Source organism: Dasypus novemcinctus, chromosome 16 (assembly GCF_030445035.2).
Source record: "Dasypus novemcinctus isolate mDasNov1 chromosome 16, mDasNov1.1.hap2, whole genome shotgun sequence".
NCBI lineage: Eukaryota > Metazoa > Chordata > Mammalia > Cingulata > Dasypodidae > Dasypus > Dasypus novemcinctus.
Window position 1 is genome coordinate 75,542,657 of NC_080688.1, and position 6,195 is coordinate 75,548,851.

The 6,195-nt window shown below is 44.4% G+C and overlaps 1 pseudogene; it reads right to left on the bottom strand.

Annotated features, from left to right (window-relative positions):
• Positions 1-2,061: 2,061 nt before the first annotated feature.
• Positions 2,062-2,774, bottom strand: LOC101418033 (survival of motor neuron-related-splicing factor 30 pseudogene; annotated as a pseudogene).
• Positions 2,775-6,195: the final 3,421 nt, after the last annotated feature.

A 6,195-nucleotide genomic window follows, 5' to 3' on the forward strand; every position in this document is an offset into this window, starting at 1 on the left:
CTATGTGGTAGGTGGATGCTCTATCAGTTGAGCCAAATCTGCCTCCCCCAAATTGTTTTGATTACTGTAGCTGTGTAATAAGTTTTGAAAACAGGAAATGTGAGTCCTACAAATCCGTTCTCTTTTTTTTTTAGATTTTAAAAACACTTTATTTAATAAAAGTTAAACATACAAAACTGAAATTAAGACACAGTCTAAAACTCACCTTCTTCTATTAACAGGAAGATCCTTTTTTTTTTTTTAAGATTTATTTTATTTCTCCCCCTTCCCTTCCCCTGTTGTCAGCTCTCTGTGTCCATTCTCTGTGTCTGCTTCTATTCTCATAGGCAGCTCTGGGAACCCATTCTGGGACCTTGCAGTGTGGGAGAGAAGCAATTACTCTCTTGCGCCACCTCAGCTCCCTGTTCTGCTATGTCTTCTTATTTTTTCTCCTTTGTGTCTCTTGTTGCGTCATCTTGCTGCACCAGTTCTCTGTGTCAGCCGGCACTCCAGTGTGGGGTGGCTTTCCCACATGGGGCAGCATTCCCACACAAGGCGGCACTCCATGTAGGCCAGCTTGCCCTCACCAGGAGGTCCCGAGCATCAAACTCTGGACCTCTGATATGGTAGACAGGAGCCCAATTGGTTGAGCCACATCTGTTTCCCAGAAGATCCTTTTTTATGCATGTATTTGGTTTAAACTCAACTCAAGATAATGGTGATATTCACATACAACAACAAATGCTAACAACTTGATCTATTACCAAAAATTATAAACTTAATTATAGGAACATAACATATAGGGAAATTATAGTCAGATTAATGCACAAGAAATTTTTAACGAAAACATTCAGTATTTTGTTCATTAATTTAGCCTTCCTTAGTATCTACACTGTATACAGGGCTATACATTAGCTTTTTTTTTTTTTTAAGATTGATTTAACTTGTTTCTCTGCCCTTCAACCCTCCCCCCTCATGTCGGCTCTCTTGTGTCCATTCACTGTGTGTTCCTCTGTGTCTGCTTGCATTCTCAGCGGCACCGGGAATCTGTATCTCTTTTTGTTGCATCATCTTGCTGTGTCAGCTCTCCATGTGTGTGATGCCACTCCTGGGTGGGCTGTGCTTTTTTTGTGCAAGCCACCTCTCCTTGTGGGGCACACTCCTTGTGCGTGGGACTCCCCTACGTGGGGGACACCCCTGTGTGGCCTGGCACTCCTTGAGCACGGCAGCACTGCACGTGGGCCAGCTCACCACACAGGCCAGGAGGCCCTGGGTTCAAACCCTGATCCTCCTGTATGGTAGGTGGATGCTCTATCAGTTGAGCCACATCTGCTTCCCTATACATTAGCTTTTTGTTTTCCCATATAAACATTTCACATCCAAAAAATGGTACCACCACCATAAATTAAAAATCAACACAAGAAGAAAATAAATATCCCAAAAGGAAAAGGAGAAGGTAGCTACTTTTAAACACGGTTTCTTACACAAAACTAAACCTGAATGAAAAGAATAAAAGAGCTGGATCAATTTTAGAGATGGCCTAATAGGCTTACGAAACAAGTTATTGAAGGAAAGTCTGCAAAACAAACTGCTTTTACAAATTCACCTATATTTAGGCTTAATTGGACAACAGCTAGGTTTACGTTGAAGGTAAGAAAAACATGATCTTGTTAGCAAGTTGATGTTTTGTCCTGATGTTCCAGTGAATTGCTAGAATTTGTGACAAGTTCAAAGCATCTGAAAATTCCACACTAAGACTTTACAAAAAGTATATACTATCAGTTAAATAGAGGCCTGATACTAGGGAGATCAACAATTCATCTAAGTGCTGTATTTAAGCAGCATCTATCTAGAAAAGTTGCTTTATTTAACAAAATTCGAGGTAATTGTGGTGGTTGTAGTGGAAAAAGGTAAATGAATAGCAGTTCTCAAAGCAATTTCTTCAAGTTTCAGTCTATTGAAGTCAAACAATCGTGACAAGGGTATCTTCCTTATCCATCTAACAATTTACCTTTAGAAAAATATAAGGATAAAAAGGTGAATGTAAAGCCCTTCAGAGATGAAATCCAACAGGTTTTCTGATTACTGAAGTATCAAATGCCTGACATATTTAGAGGTATCTTGAGCCTGTATAGGTTTATCCACAATCCCACAAGTTACTACTCCAACTTTGCCAGTTGCGCTTTCAGGTGAAGCATAAATACTCCTTTTCACCTGGACTTTTTTGTTATTAGAATAGGCTCTGTTGTTGAACAGTTGTCATTTTACCTTCTGCTCCTCTCTCTCCTGCTCAAGGTCTGTTATTCTCTGGGCTCTTTTCAAAGCTTTCTTCTTTGTATATTCGCACTGCTGGACAATCATTTCTTTTTTTGACATGGGTTCGTTGTCACTGTCCTCCTCGACCTTGCTTCCTTCTTCTACAGGCTTGAGGTTCAATAGTGGAGCCACTTCAGCACTCCCACAGCCAGCCCAGGGGATTGCAGCGGTGCCCTTGTCTGCATCTATCACCCCAATCTCGGCTTGGTAACACTGTCCATCTTCATTTCAGATTGCCATGTGCTTGTCTCCTACTTGCCATTAATGAGTGGGCTGAGTAGAAGCAAAACTGTCTGAACTTGCAAGAGTTTCTGAAGATTGAATTGAAAGAAGGTCTTTGGGGAGTTCTGTAACTTCCTGTAAATTTTTTTTTTTTAATTTTACAAATCTTCATTTTCTCCATTTCCAGATAATGCAGCTTCAATTTGCAGGAGGTGGGCTTTGTAGCTTGCGAGCTGCTTTGCTAGATCCTCTGGCATCTTGTGTGGGATCAGACACGGGACTCTGGGAAGGAGTCAGGGCGACTGAGCCCAGTGGTGGCCGCGCGGCAGCAACTGCAGGGAGAATCTCCACAGCAATGACAACAAGGTGACTCGGTCTGAAACAGAAGAAATCGGCGGTGAGGACAGGGAGGGAAGGCAGGCCGGGTGCTAGAAGGAGCCAACTTTGTTCTTTATAAAGACGGTCTGACTATTTGGGGCCATTTGCCATTTCGTATGGATTGGATGATTGGCTTTTCCATTTCTGAAAAAAAAAAGACTGCTGGAAATTTTATTAAGATTGTGTTGAATCTATCAGTTGTTTTGGGTAGTACTGGCATCTTAAAAATATTCAGTAGGACTTCTTTGATTTGTCACAGCAGTGTTTTGTAGTTTTCCCTATATGCATATTTGGCCTCCTCGGTTAAATTTATTCCTAGATATTTTATTCTTTTATATGATGTTTTAGTTTCCTAGGCTGCTCCAGCAAATACCATATGGGTTGATAATGATGGCAGTGGGGGCACTGAAACCCTAGGTTCTGCTGAGTCTTTGCCAGATAAACGTGTAATGGTCTGCCCTGAGGTAACAGCTTCCCCACCTCCAGTCTGCCCTAAGGAAACACTCCTTGACCTTCAGTCTGCCCTAAGGAAACACTCCTTGACCTTCAGTCTGCCCTAAGGTAGCAGCTCCCCACCTCCAGTCTGCCTGGGGACTCTGCCATCCAACCACCACCTGAAGAGATTAATCTGTCTCTCAGATGAAACTGCAATGGAACGCCTTGAGGTAATTAGACACTTCTAAAGCTTCTCATCACCCACCCTCACCATCCTGCTTTCCTTCCATTCCTATAACTAAAGTCACAACAAGCCCCCAAAGGCGAAGTACAAAGTGTGACCCATGAGAAAGTGCATGAATTTTCCAATTTATATAGAAATCAGAGGAATATGGATATAAGGCGGTGGGATAATAGTGGAAGGGATATAAAGTTGGACTGGGCTGAATTTTTATTGATATGGACCCACTAAGCAGAGATGATTCTAGATTCAATTTATAGCCTGAGGGGTTAAAAAGGACTTTTTTTTTTAATTAAAAATTTATTTTATTTATTTCTCTCCCCTTCCTCCCCACCCCCGTCTGCTCTCCGTGTCCACTAGCACCCTCAGTGGCACCGGGAAACTGCATCTCTTTTTTGTTACGTCATCTTGCTGCGTCAGCTCTCCTTGTGTGTGGCGCCACTCCTGGCTAGGCTGCGCTTTGTTCACATGGGGCAGTTCTCCTTGCACATGGGGCACCCCCACGCGGGGGCGCCCCTGTGTGGCACGGCACTCCTTGTGCGCAGGAGCTCTGTGCATGGGCCAGCTCACCACAAGGGTCAGGAGGCCCTGGGTATCGAACCCTGGACCCTCCCATATGGTAGACTTTATCAGTTGAGCCACGTCCGCATCCCCCCCAAAAAGGACTCTTAACAGTTTGTTCAGGTGACTGGCTGAAACGTAGACCAAAAGATGGCCAACATTACCTGAGTCTGATATACCAGAATTGCCCTGGTATGCTATAGATCAGGGGATCTAAAGGCTTAGGGAGATTGAGATGTTAGGATAGATTCATCCTGTAAGACCTGCTCACCCACCCTAGGAAGTCCAGAGGCCACACCTTTACCAGGACTGTGAGGAATAACTGTGAGACCAGCTCCATCTTCCCTGAAGAACTCTGGTTCCTCTTCTCTGTAGGTCTCCTGTCACTTAACTGGGGTCCTAGACACAATGGGGCTGATCAGATCGCGGGTTAGCAGAGCCACGTAGCAGCCTTTAATCACCAAAGACAAGGAGGGTGTGACTCTAGTGAAAATTCCTGAAATTGTGTTGCAGGTCCTTTGAGTTCTTTGTAAGATAGATGAGTAAGGTTATAGTAGTTCCCAATTGGAGGCAATTTGGCCTCCCCTGGGAAGATTTGGCGATGTCTGGAGACATGTTTGATTGTCCTTTGCGGGGCAGGGGCCTGGGATGCTGCTAAATATTCTATAATGTACAGGACAGCCCCACAGAACAAATTATCCGGTAAAAATGTTGCTAGTGCCATGTTGAGAAGGCTTGGGTTAGAGGATGATGGCGTTGACTGCTGGTGACAAACTGGAACCTCCGGGGCAGAGCCCCCGGGGAGAGGGGCTCAGCACTGCGCTGGGGCTGGCAGCACTTAGATGAGCCGTACTGGGTCGGGGTGCGTTGAACTTGGCAACCTGGCTAAGCGTCTATTGGAGTCTACTGGAGGAAGCTTGGCTGAGTCTACCAAGCAATCTAATATTTGCTCTGATCACAATAGAAGGAGTCGGTGCTGTCAGGGCTTATTAATCAAGTCTCAATTCCACATCAGTGAACCCAAACATATTTGTATTATGTGCTGTTTTGAAAGCACACCATATTTTCTGGTCCCAAGCAGATGATCACAGTTGCTTATTTAAAAATCCATGTGATCGAAACTGCTATGGAGTCAGCATACCTCTGTCTCTATCTGTAAGGTGAAAGAATCTGATGAGATGAGAGGTTCTCAGGTGCTGGTGTATGCATGCTGGCTGCAGCAGCCTGCCCTGAGGAGCTTTAGAAAAGCACAGGTTCCTGAGATACACTCCTGGAGATTTGTTCGCTAAGGTAGGACTCAGGAATCAGATGTTTTCTCTAACACTTCCCAAGGGCTTCTACTGAGCAACTGTGTTTTCGAAGCACTGGACTTGATGAGCAATAGGATTTGTTCCACATCACAGAGTCTACATTTATAACACTCATGTGCAAATAACAACTTCTCAAAGACGTGAGGGTCTGGCTCAGAGTGAGTTTTCTCATGCTTGAAGGGGTCCCAGATAGGCTCGCCCTTAGTCTTTTGAGCCACCAGGGACCAAAGTTCTCTTCCATAGAGATTTCACCTAGGTAATTTGGGGTACTGGCTCTTTAACAACAGACTCCCTTCATTTATGGATGCCGGCAGGCACTCCTTCATTCATCCACTCCCTCCCTCAAATGTTCAACAAGTATTTCTTTAAAAAAAAAAAAAGATTTATTTATTTATTTATTTTACACATCCCCACCCCCCCCTCCATCCTGCTGTTTTTGCTGTCTGTGTCTATTCAGTGTGTGATCTTCCGTATCGATTACTCTTTTTGTCTTCTCTTCTCATTTTTTTTCCTCTAGGATTCACCAGGATCCGATCCTGGGGACCTCTGATGTTTAAAGAGGTTCCCTGTCAGCTGTGCCACCTCAGTTCCTGGTCTCTGCTGCACTTCACCTTGACTCTCCCCTTCGTCTCTCTTTTGTTGCATCATCACCTTGCTGCGTGACTCATTTGCACGGGCACTGGCTCACCGCACAGCATTGACTCCCCACGTGGGCACTGCCTCGCTGTGCAGGCACGCTTTCTCTTCTTCTAT